Source organism: Canis lupus, chromosome X (assembly GCF_011100685.1).
Source record: "Canis lupus familiaris isolate Mischka breed German Shepherd chromosome X, alternate assembly UU_Cfam_GSD_1.0, whole genome shotgun sequence".
In the NCBI taxonomy this organism is placed as follows: domain Eukaryota; kingdom Metazoa; phylum Chordata; class Mammalia; order Carnivora; family Canidae; genus Canis; species Canis lupus.
The window spans coordinates 25,594,156-25,607,855 of record NC_049260.1 but is presented as its reverse complement, the minus strand read 5'-3'; the positions used below and the strand labels follow the sequence as shown (position 1 = coordinate 25,607,855).

At 37.4% G+C, this 13,700-nt stretch overlaps 1 pseudogene; it reads right to left on the bottom strand.

The window, feature by feature from the left end:
* Positions 1-3,469: 3,469 nt before the first annotated feature.
* LOC119868270 lies at positions 3,470-8,059 on the bottom strand (annotated as a pseudogene).
* Between the last annotated feature and the right edge of the window lie 5,641 nt (positions 8,060-13,700).

Sequence of the window (13,700 nt, the reverse complement as noted above, 5' to 3'; positions counted from 1 at the left end):
AAGAACTCTTAAACTCATGTCACAAAGATGTTCCCCTATGTTTTCTTCTCAAGATTTTATAATTTTATGTTTATATTTAAATATATGATCCATTTAAAAAATTTTATTTGAGTAGAGTTGACATACAATGTTACATTAGTTTCAGGTGCACAACATAGTAATTCACCAACTCTGCACTTTATGTTATGTTCACCACAAGTGTAGCTCCCATCTGTCACCATACAATACTATTAACATCGACTATATTTCCAATGCTGTGCCTTTTACTTCCCATGACTTAGTCATTCCGTAACTGGAAGCCTGTCTCTCCCACTCCCCTTCACCTGATTTGCCCAATCCTTCATCCCCTTCCCCTTTGGCAATCACCAGTTCCTCTGTATTTAGAGGTCTGATTCTGCTTTTGTTTGTTTATTCATTTGTTTTTTTTTTTTTTAGATTCCACATATGAACGAAATCGATGATCTATTTTGAAATAAGCCTTGTAGGAAGTGTGCAGTGGGTTAAAGTTAACTCTTTTTGCATATTGATGATGAACTGTTCCAAAATCATTCATTGAAAAGACTATCTTTACTCCATTGGAATCCTTTTTTGCTTTTGTCAAAACTAAACAGCCATTTTTGTCTTTTTCTGGACTCTCTATTTTGTCTACTGTTTTATGTCTATCTACCCTCCAATACCACATTTTCTTGATTATTGTAGCTATATAGAAGCTTTAATAGCTATTAGAACTATTCCTCCCATTTTCTTCTTCTTTTTAAAAAGTTTTTATTTAAATTCCAGCTCGTTAACATACAGTGTAATATTAGTTTCAGGTGTACAATATAGTGATTCACACTTCTATACAACACCCAGTATTCATCACAATAAGTGCCCTCCTTAATCCCTCATCACTAATTTCACTCATTCCCTTGATCCCTACCCCTTGGTAACCATCTTTATAGTTTCTTGGTTTGCCTCTCTCTTTCCCCCCACCTTTGCTTATTCCTTTTGTTTCTTAAATTCCACATATGAATGAAATCATTTTTATTTTTCTTTTTCAAAGTTGTTTTAGCTATTCTACTTCATTTTCCCTTCATACAAATTTTAGAATCAGTTTGCTTATTTTTATAAAAAAATGCTGCTGGAATTTTTATTAGTATTGTTTTAAAATAACTGAGCAATTTGGGGGAGATTAAGATACCCAATTTTTTGAGTCTTCCAATCCAGGAACACAGTATGTCTTTCCATGTATTTAGGTCTTTTTTGATTTCTTTCTCAGCTTTTTGTAGTTTTCAAGATACAGATTATGTACATGTTTTGTTACATATACTTAGTAGTTATAGGACTGTTCAAATTACATAGTTCATATTGGGTGAGTTTTGGTGATTTGGTGATCAAGGAACTGGTGCATTTCATCTAAATTGTTCACAGAGTTGTTTATAATTTTTGTCTTATCCTTTCCATGTCTATGGGTTTTTTAGTGATAGCCTCTCTTTCATTTTAGATACTGGTAATTTCCATCTTCTCTCTCTTTTTTTATATATTTACAAATTCTGGTATTCTTCCTTTGTTGCTAATGTTCCAGCTTTCCCCTTTTGGTATTACTTCCTTTCTATCTGAAGAATTTGCTGAAGCAAATGAAGAGTTTGCCCTTATCTAAGAATGTCTTTATTTCACTTATATTCTTGAAGGACATTTTCTCTGAATAAAGAATTCTGAATTGACAGTTCATTTCTTCCAGCATTTAAAACGATTCTACCCCTTTTTTCTGACCACCACAGTTTTTAATGAGAAACTGTCCTCTACTGAAAAAAAAAAAAAAAAAAAAAGAAACTGTCCTCTATTTTTATTTTGCGTTATTTATATTTATTTAAGTATAATCAACATACAATATTATATTAGTTTCAAGTATACAATATAATTATCCAACAATTGTATACATTACTCAGTGATCATCATCATAAGTGTACTCTTAATTCTTTTTTTTTTTTTTTTTTTTTTAATTCTTTTTATCTTTTTTACCCATTGGCCCACTTGTCTCCTCTCTGGCAACCACCAGTTTGTTCTCTGTATCTAAGAGTGGTGGGATTTTCTTAAACTTCATATGTGAATGAAATTATATGGATGTTGTCTTTCTATGTTTGATTTATTTCATTTAGCATTACACTTTCTAGGTCCATACATGTTGTTGCAAATGACAAGATTTCATTCTTTTTTATGGCTGAGTAATAGTCCATTGTATAAATATGTACATCTTCTTTGTCCATTCATCTATGGATGGACATGGGCTGCCTCCATATCTTAGCTATTGTAAATCCCGCTACAATAGACATAGGGATGCACATATCTTTTTGAATTAGGGTTTTGTTTTCCTTAGGTAAATACTCAGTAGTGGAATTACTGGATCATACAATAGTTCTATTTTCAGTTTTTTGAGGAATATTCATACTTTTTTCTACAGTGACTGCACCAATGAGCATTTCCACCAATAGTGCACAAGTGTTTCTTTTTCTTCACATCCTTGCCAAAACTTGTAATTTCTTATCTTTTTTATTCTAGCTATTCTGACATGTGTGAGGTGATATCTCATTGTGGTTTTGACTTGCACTCCTCTGGCAGAGAAATTCATTGTCATTTAAATAATTGTTCTACTATAGGCAGTGCCTCATTTTTCTCTGGCTGCTTTCAAGATTGTCTGGTTTTTTAGCTGTTTGATTTTTGATTATAATGTTTCTACATTTGAATTTTTTGAGTTTATCCTGTTTGGGGTTTATTCAGTTTCTTGAATTTGTAGGTCTTTTGTAGGTGAAGTTTCAAACGATTATTTCTTCAGTATATTTCAACACCATACTCTTTTCATTCAGAACTCCAATGACACGAATGTTAGACATTTTATTGTAAACTCACAGGTCCATTTGGCTCCTTTAATTTTTTAAATATTTTTTTCTTATGTGCTGTTCAGACTTGATAATTTTTATTAATATATCTTCATGTTCACTAACTCTTTTCTCTATCTTCTCCATTCTGCTATTGAGTATATCAAGTGAAGTTTTTACATTTCAGTTGCATTGTTCAGTCCTAAAATTTCCATTTGGTTCTTTTTAACATACTCTATTTCTTTGCAGATACTTTTAATGTGCATTTCAAGAGTGTTTGTGATTGGTCTTTCTAGCACTTTTATTACAGCAGCTTTAAAGTCTATCAGAAAATTCCATTATCTGTGTTATATTCTTGGCACCTGTTGAATGTCTTTTTCCATGTGAGTTGAGATTTCTGGGGTTCTTCATATGCTGAGTAATTCTGGATTGCTTCTTGGACATTTTGAGTCTTATATTATGAAACTAGGTCTTGTTTAAATTCTATAAAGGATGTTGATATTTTTTTTAAGTAAGTGCTTGAATGGGCTAGGAATTTTTTCCAGATTCACAATTTAATGTATACATTGAGTTTCACACGATAAGCTGACATTAACTTCTCCAGGCATGAGAACTTAACAGATGAGGTACAGTTTAAAATTCATTGACTTTGCTCTTATAGCTTGTGTGGGCTTTTCCCCCCTTACCTTGAAGTATAAGAACATCAAAGCAATCCCTCTGTATGTGTCCAGTACACAATTCATTCTATGCATAAGAGTTGAAATATTTTTTGATACCAGTGAAATGGAATTGGGCATTAGTTTCTAGACCTGTTATAATTTCAATCTTGCAAAAGGCACCAATTCTGTTGGCTTCAATGTATGCATCTAAACCACCCCCCTCCCCGCCCTACCCCGGGCTATGATATTTTTATGATAGTATGTACTTGACCTCATTTGATTCAGGCTTCAAGTTTCAACCTACCTTCTGTGGGCTGTGGTACCAAAGTCAGGTCAGTTGCTGAAGGCTTTGCAGGTTATTTAGAACTAACCCTCAAGTGCACCACCCAGTGGTTAGTTTGAAACCTGAGTGGAGGTCTGTCAGGTCAGCCCATAAAGGCTTCGGTACCTAAGATCAGATTTATGTATGCCCAGGCTGAGGGTAAGCCTAGGAGTTCAAAAACAACTTTCTCATGTTTCTTCACCAAGTTCCTCCCTCTATGCTATAACCCTAGGACTTTTTGGCTACCTGGGGCTCCAGAAAAGAATTTTAGTAATTATACCAGGAGAACAGGCATAAAATGGGACTATCTCAGCAAACTGAGCCACAGGGTTACTATATTAATAAAGAACGAGGGAATGGGAAGCAGCAATGCTACACTATGGCTAACAGGGCAAAAAGACTTCCAGGTGCAAAGCAACTAAAATTTCTAATGCCTTAATAGTATGGGATCATGAGCTATAGCCAAACATCTCTAGGACATAACTAAAGTGTTCAGACCAGGGTCACCTGGGTGGCTCAGTGTTTGAGCGTCTGCCTTTGGCTCGGGTCATGATCCCAGGGTCCTGGAATCAGGTCCTGCTTCGGGCTCCCTGCAAGGAGCCTGCTTCTCCCTCTGCCTGTGTCTCTGCTTCTCTCTGTGTGTCTCTCACGAATAAGTAACTAAAATCTTTAAAAAAAAATTTTTTTAAGTGTTCAGACCAACATGACATTCAGAAAGGAGAGGATACTAGGGAGCACAATTGCTAAAGCCCAGGGCAGAAAATTAACTAGAAAGGAGTACAAACAGAGAGATCTATAAAGGTTGGCTTTCTCCTGATCCATTCAGAGTTGGGGTAGATTTACCATGAAGATAATGAAACTTCAGTTTTAGGGAACATCATTTTATAGGCCCCTCCCAAACCCTATTCCAATATTTGTACATGTAATTTTGTATTCTATTTTTTTTAATTTGATTGAATAGAATTTTTTAAATTATTTATTTATTTATTTATGATAGTCACACACACACAGAGAGAGAGAGAGGGAGGCAGAGACACAGGCAGAGAGAGAAGCAGGCTCCATGCACCGGGAGCCCGACGTGGGATTCGATCCTGGGCCTCCAGGATCGCACCCTGGGCCAAAGGCAGGCGCTAAACTGCTGCGCCACCCAGGGATCCCTGTATTCTATGTTTTAAAGAACCCCAACCCCACCCCATATTTTAAAAGTTTTAGGCATGACAAAACCTAGATCTCCCCTGACCTGGTCGCAATTTCTCACTGAATAATGCACAGGGAAGTCTTCTGCCTTCACACTCTTCCTCTCAAAATTTACCCTATTCTTGGCTCTAAATACAAATTACACATCCAGAGAATAAGGTGATACATAGATGATTGCTGGCTTCTACCCAGAATGAAAAGGCCACAATGATGGTCATTAAGTTTATTCTAAAACGTAGACAATTTGTTGGTATATAATTGTATATAGTAGTCTTTCAGGATTCTTTTTTTAAAGATTTTATTTATTTATTTATTCATAAGAGATAGAGATAGAGATAGAGATAGAGATAGAGATAGAGAGAGAGAGGCAGAGAGAGATAATACAGGCAGAGGGAGAAGCAGGCTCCCCTCAGGGAGCCCAATGTGGGACCCGATCCAGTGGGATCAAGTCCTGAGGTGAAGGCAGATCCTCAACCACTGTGCCACCCAGACGTCCTGTCTTTCATGATTCTTTGTATTTCTGTGATATCAGTTAAGTCTCTTTCATTTCTATTTATTTGGGCTCTCTCTTTTGCTTGATGGGTCTTGCTAAAAGTTTATCAATTTTGTTCATCTTTTCAAATAACTAGCTTTTAGTTTCATTAATCTTTTCTATTATTTTTTGTCATTTATTTCTGCTCAAATTTTTATTATTTCCTTCCTTCTACTAATTTTGGACTATGTTTCTTTTTCTTTTACTAGTTCCGTTAGGTATAAGGTTAGATTGTTTATTTGAGATTTTTCTTGTTTCTTGCAGTAGGATTGTATCTCTATGAATTTCTTAGAACTGCTTTTGCTGTATCCCATAAATCTTGAAGAATTGTGTTTTCATTTTCATTTGTCTCAAGGTATTTTTTTTTACTTCCTCTTTGATTTCTTCATTGACCAGTAGTAGCATATTGTTTAATCTCCATGTGTTTGTGCTTTCTCCAGTTTTTTCTTCTAATTAATTTCAGTTTTATATCACTGTGGTCATAAAAGATGCTTGATATTTCAATCTTCTTCAACTTATTGAGATTTGTTTTTTGGCCTGACATGTGATCTATCCTAGAGAATGTACCATGTGCACTTTAGAGGAATGTGTATTCTGTTGTTTTTGGACAGAATGTTCTGTACATATCAATTAAGTCCATCTGGTCTACTGTGTTGTTAAAGGCCAATGTTTCCTTAATTCATTTTGTGCCTGGATAATCTGTCCATTGATGTAAGTGAGGTGTTAAAGCCTTCTACTATTATTGCATTATTGTCAATTTTCCCCTTTGTGTCTGTTAATATTTGCTTTATATATTTAGGTGCTCTTACACGGGGTACATAAATATTTACAAGTGTCATATCTTCTTGGTGAAATGATCCCTTTATCATTATGTAATGCCCTGATCTGTCTCTTGTTACAATCTTTAACAACTATATGCCAAAAAATTGGACAACCAAGAAGAAATGGATGAATTCCTAGAAATATATGATCTTCCAAGACTGAATCAGGAAGAAACAGAAAACAGACGGATTACTAGTAATGATATTAAAGCATTAATAAAAAAACTCCTAACAAACAAAAATCCATGACCAGAAAGTTCTACAGGTAAATTCTACCAAATATTTAAAAAAGAGTTAAAACCTAACTTTCTGAACCAATTCCAAAACACTGAAGAGGAAAAAATGCTTCCAAGTTCATTCTGTGAGGCCAGCATTACTTAAAACAGACAAAGACACTACCAAAAAACAAAAACAAAACCAAAATTACAGGCCACTATCCCTGATATAGGTAGATGCACAAATCCTCAACGAAATATTAGCAAACTGAATTCAATGAAACATTAGAAGGATTGTTACCACAAAAAGGATTATATACCATGATCAAGTGGATTAACTCCAGGGATGCAAGGGTGATACAACATCCACAAATCAATCAATGTGATATACTAAATTAACAAAATGAAGAATAAAAATCATATGATCACCTCAATAAATGCAGAAAAAGCATTTGACAAAATTCAACATCAATTTGTGATAAAAACTCTCAACAAAGTGGGTATAGAGAAACCAGACCTTAACATAATAAAGGCCATATATGACAAGCCCACAGGTAATATCATACTCAATGGTGATAAGCTGCAAGCCTTTCCTCTAAAATCAAAAGCAAGACAAGGGGAGCACCTGGGTGGCTCAGTGGTTGAGTGTCAGCCTTTGGCTCAGGGCATGATCCTGGGGTCCTAGGATCGAGTCCCACATCAGGGTCCTTGCAGGGAGCTTTCTTTTCCTTCTGCCTATGTCTATGCCTCTCTCTCTCTCTCTTTCTGTGTGTGTGTGTGTGTGTGTGTGTCTCTCATGAGTAAATAAATAAAATCTAAAAAAAAAAACCCAAACAAATCAACACACAAGAAAGGATGTCCACTCCTACCACTTTAGTTCAACATACTATTGGAAGTCCCAGCCACAGCAATTAGGCAAGAAAAAGCAACATAAGGCATCCAAATTGGCAAGGAACAAGTAAAATTGTGACTATTCACAGATAACAAGATATTATATATAGAAACCCCTAAAGATTCCACTCAAAAACTAATTAATGAATTCAGTAAAGTTGCAGGATGCAAAATTGATATACATAAAACTGTTGTATTTCTAGACACTCATAATGAACTGTCAGAAAGAAAAATTAAGAAAACAGTCCTATTTATAATTGCATCAAAAAAGTACCTAGGAAGAAATTTAACCATGGAAGTGAAAGCCTTGTTTTCTGCCAACTACAAGACTTCAGTGAAAGAAACTGAAGATGACAGAAACAAATGAAAAGATATTCCAGGCTCATGGATTGGAAGACTTAATACTGTTAAAATGTCCATACTATGCAAAGCAATCTACAGACTTAAGGCAATCCTGGTCAAAATACCAGCAGCATTTTTCACAGAACAAAAGAAGTAATCCTAAAATTTATGTGCAACCCCAAATAGCCAAAGAAATCTTAAGAAAGAACACACCTGAAGGTACATGCCCCTAGATTTCAAACTGTACTACAAACTATAGTAATCAAAATATTATAGTACTGGCACAAAAATAGGCACATAGATCAAGAGAACAGGATAGAGAGCTCAGAAATAAACTCATGCTTTTATGGCCTATTAATCTATGACAAAATGGTAAGAACATACAATGGAGGAAAAGACAGTCTCTTAAATCAATAATGTTGGGAAACTGGACAGCTACATGCTAAAGAATGAAATTGGACCACTTTCTTACACCATACATAAAAATAAACTCAAAATGGATTATAGATCAAAATGAGATCTGAAACCATAAAAATTCTAGAAGAGAGCACGGACAGTAATTTCTCTGACATTGGCCATATCAACATTTTCTACATATGTCTCCTGAGGCAAGGGGAAAAAAGCAAAAATTAACTACTGGGACTACGCCAAGCTAAAAGCTTTTGCAAAGTGAAGGAAACCACTAACAAAATAAAAAGGCAATGTACTGAATGGGAGAAAACAATCTCAAATTATATATTCTATAAAGGGTAGCCATCCAAAATATATAAAGAACTCATGAAACTCCTTATAAAAACACATACACAATCTGATTTAAAAATGGATAGAGGAAAAGGGGCAGAAGACATGAAGAGACATTTCTCCAAAGAAGATATACAGATGGCCAACAGACACAAGAAAAGATGCTCAACATTACTCATAATCAGGGAAATACAAGTCAAAACCACAATGAGTTATCACCTAGAGGCACCTTGATGGCTCAGTCAGTTAAATGTCTGCCTTCAGCTCAGGTCATGATCCTGGGGTCCTGAGATCAGGCCCCATGGTAGGTTCCCTGCTCAGCTGGGAGTCTGCTTCTCCTTCTCCCTCTGCTGCTCCCCCCGCTTATGCTCTCTCGCTCTCGCTCTCGCTCTCGCTCTCAAATAAATAACTAAAATCTAAAAAACCCCACAATGAGTTATTGCCTCACAGCTGTTGGAATGGCTAAAATTAACGACATAGGAAACAAGTGTTGGTGAGAATGTGGAGAAAGAGGAATCCTCTTACATTGTTGGTGGTAATGCAAACTGGTGCAGCCACTGTGGAAAACAATATGGAAGTTCCTCAAAAAAGTTAAAAATAGAACTACCCTATGACCTGGTAGTTGAACTACCAAGTATTTATCGAAAGGATACAAAAATGCTGATTCAAAGGGGCACATGCACCCCGATGTGTATAGCAGCACTATCAACAATAGCCAAATTATGGAAAGAGCCCAAATGTCCATTGACTGATGAATGGATAAAGAAGTGGTATATCTACATAGTGGAATATTACTCAGCCATCAAAAAGAATGAAAAATTTGCCATTTTCAAAGACATGGATGGAGATAGAGTGTATTATGCTAAATGAAATAAGTCAGAGAAAGACAAATACCATGATTTCACTCAGGTGAACTTAAGAAATGAAAAAGATGAACAAGGGGGGAGGGGAAGTGACAGACAAACCTTAAAACAGATTCTTAACTCTAGGGAACAAACTGAGGGCTGCTGGAGTGGAGGTGGGCAGGAGGATGGGTTAAATGGGTGATGGGTACTAAGGAGGGCACTTGTGATGAGTATTGGGTGTTGTATGTAAGTGATGAATCACTAAATTCTATACCTGAAATGAATATTACACTATATGTTAACTAAGTGGAACTTAAAGAAAAACTTAAAAAGAAAAAAAAAGATGTAGAGAGGTTGAATGGATTAAAAAATACCCTAATTTTCTTTGCATGTTACATACTCTTCCAGCACACCAGGCATGAAGATTCCCTTAGTAGGTATTACCTGTTAACTGTACCAAGTCAGAAGCTCAGAAAATAAGACCCATGGAGCAAGCTGGAAAAGAAAAGTGTGTAGGAGAAAGAGAAGAAATGTTCAGGGAGGAAGTATATGACACGGGAGAATTCAGAAGCCAGGAAGTAAAAAACATCCCATAAGGAGCGAGTGTCAACTGGATTTTTCAACAGGAGAGTATTGGAAATCTCTTCCCAAGCATGTTCAGTAGAGTGGTAGAGGTAGTAGCCAGGTGGCGATGGCTGGGAAAGTACTAGGTTGAATTTGAGGTATTTACAGTATATGCAGAGGAAAGCTGAAAAAATGCATCTGGAATTTAGGACAAGATACTTGTGTGGAGATATAAAGACCTTGGAATCAACAATAGGCAAGAACTAACTCATGGAAAATATATGAGTTTAGAAGAGTGTCAACAGGGACACCTGGGTGGCTCAGTGGTTGAGCGTCTGCCTTCAGCTCAGGGCGTGATCCTGGAGTCCTGGGATCAAGTCCCACATTGGGCTTCCTGCATGGAGCCTGCTTCTCCCTCTCCCTGTGTTTCTACCTCTTTCTCTCTGTGTCTCTCATGAATAAATAAATAAAACCTTTAAAAAATATATTAAAAAAGAAGAGTGTCAACATTGGGATTGTAGTGAAAAATAATGTTTACGGCAAGAGTGCAGGGAGAGATGCCTGTAAAGGAAAGTAACGCAGAGTGGCTGGAGAGGCAAGGCAGTGATGTGACTCTGTGCTGGGGGAAGAGTTTCCAAAGGGACACTGAGTGAAATTGTTAAATGCTGTAGGTAGAACACCAAACGATCAGTGAAACATTTATTTGGTTTTAGCAACTGGAAGGTCACTGAGAAGCCCAGTAATAGTTTCAGTAAAGAAGATTGTCCTAAGACTGCCTGTAATATATTGAAGGAGTGAATTCATTTTGTGTAGAGTACTCTTCTCACTCATTTTGCAGTAAAGGGAAGGAGAAAGGGTAATATTGCCTTGAAGAAAATGTAAGACCAAAGAAGAGATTATTGTTTGATTGTTTTTCTGTTTGTTTTATTTTCTTAAGATTTTATTTATTTAGTCATGAGAGACACAGAGAGAAGGGCAGAGACATAGGCAGAGGGAGAAGCAGGCTCCCTGTGGGAAGCCTGATGTAGGACTCGATCCCAGGACCCCAGGATTACACCCTGAGCTGAAGGCAGATGCTCACCCACTAAGCCACCCAGGTGCCCCTTTCTGGTTGTTTTAAAGGTGTAAGATACAAAACAGCCTTTTAGAAATCTAAGTAATTGGAGGGAGACAGAAATTAACGAAGTATTCTCACTAAAAAAATAAACCAAGTATGGACTCCACAGGCCACACAAGGGCTGGAACTAGATGGGAGAAGGAGAGAAAACACCTCCACACCTGAAGCTTGAGGGAAGAGACTCGGCTAATAGAGATTCAGGATAAGTGGCTATTTGTTGGAGACGCTATAAAAGACCCTACTTTGTGGGTTCAGTGTCTTCTGTGGCAGTGGGGGAGCAGGTTGGAAGAGGTGGGCTCCGTTTTATCAACTTGCTTCAATTTCTTGACAGCAAGTGTCCCACACAGTTTAATTTCACCTTTTAAAAAATTTGAACTAAAGCTTCACTCAGCTCTTTCAGAAAAGGGAAACATAATGGATTCTTATGAGATAGTAGAAAACAAACCACGATTAAAAAAATAATTAGGAGAAACAAACCTTACTTTAGCTGCGAACTTGGGAGGAACTGAGCTGGACTGAGCTCAGAGGCTTCCAATGGCTCAGGATGAGATGCAGGACTGTGATGAACACCTTAAGGCTGGCGGCCCACTGACATCAGAAATGCCTGCCAACCAAGCTCTAACCTTAGAACTAAGGTTCAGAGATTGGTCAAGGCTAGGGAAGCTTGGCAAAAAGAGGATTTGGGTGCTAGGGATGTTATCAAGGCAGCAGGAAGCAGTTGCCACAGCATTTGAATTAGAAAGATAATTTTTTTCCAGGAAAAAGCAAAAACCCAGTTACTGAGACAAAGTCAGAATTAGAACTGATGACTGGATGTGGAATATTAAAGTGGAACTCATTAAATACTTTATGACTATAACCCAGCCGTTCTTGAACATGGCTGCACCTTGAAATCATCCAGGGAGCTTTAAAAAACCACTGAAGCCTAGATGTCACGCCTAGAGAGTCTGATTTAATTGGCCTGGGGAGAGGCCTAGACATCAGGATTTTTACAAGCCTCCTCAGATAATTCTAATGGGTAGCAAAATTGAGAACCATGACTCAAGGCAGAATCTGTCCCAGAGGTGGAGATGAGACTGGAATCAGAGGTCTTAATGTCCCTATAATTTTGAACTGACTGGACAAAAACTGATTTCATAATTTCCCTGCACCCCTCCCCCCAACCCTCACCCACCCAGCAGCTATGTAGCATCTGGCTTGCTATGCATCTCCAAATGGTTTAGGCCCCAAAATAAGTTAAGTTACCTACTTTTAATAGAAAGCTTCTAACTTCCTATTACTTCTCAACCCCCTCTCTATGGTATGACCTCACAAATGATCACTTAACACATTTTCTTGAAACCTTACCCAGAACATTTCTTCTCTCCATTCCCCCTGTGACTCACTCTACCTACACCGCAGGTAATTCAAAACCCGATGAACTATTGCACAAATCATATCCATAGTTCTGTATCTCGTTGTCCTGCCTGCCAATGTTTATCCTCCAAACAATTCTATATGCATCTTTCAATAAATGGTGCTGGGAAAATTGGACATCCACATGCAGAAGAATAAAACTAGACCACTCTCTTGCACCATACACAAAGATAAACTCAAAATGGATGAAAGATCTAAATGTGAGACAAGAGTCCATCAAAATCCTAGAGGAGAACACAGGCAACACCCTTTTTGAACTTGGCCACAGTAACTTCTTGCAAGATACATCCACGAAGGCAAAAGAAACAAAAGCAAAAATGAACTATTGGGACTTCATCAAGATAAGAAGCTTCTGCACAGCAAAGGATACAGTCAACAAAACTCAAAGACAACCTACAGAATGGGAGAAGATATTTGCAAATGACGTATCAGATAAAGGGCTAGTTTCCAAGATCTATAAAGAACTTCTTAAACTCAACAGCAAAGAAACAAACAATCCAATCATGAAATGGGCAAAAGACATGAAGAGAAATCTCACAGAGGAAGACATAGACATGGCCAACACGCACATGAGAAAATGCTCTGCATCACTTGCCATCAGGGAAATACAAATCAAAACCACAATGAGATACCACCTCACACCAGTGAGAATGGGGAAAATTAACAAGGCAGGAAACCACAAATGTTGGAGAGGATGCGGAGAAAAGGGAACCCTCTTGCACTGTTGGTGGGAATGTGAACTGGCGCAGCCACTCTGGAAAACTGTGTGGAGGTTCCTCAAAGAGTTAAAAATAGACCTGCCCTACGACCCAGCGATTGCACTGTTGGGTATTTACCCCAAAGATACAGATGCAATGAAACGCCGGGACACCTGCACCCCGATGTTTCTAGCAGCAATGGCCACAATAGCCAAACTGTGGAAGGAGCCTCGGTGTCCATGGAAAGATGAATGGATAAAGAAGATGTGGTTTATGTATACAATGGAATATTCCTCAGCCATTAGACACGACAAATACCCACCATTTGCTTCAACGTGGATGGAACTGGAGGGTATTATGCTGAGTGAAGTAAGTCTATCAGAGAAGGACAAACATTATATGGTCTCATTCATTTGGGGAATATAAATAATAGTGAAAGGGAATATAAGGGAAGGGAGAAGAAATGTGTGGGAAATATCAGAAAG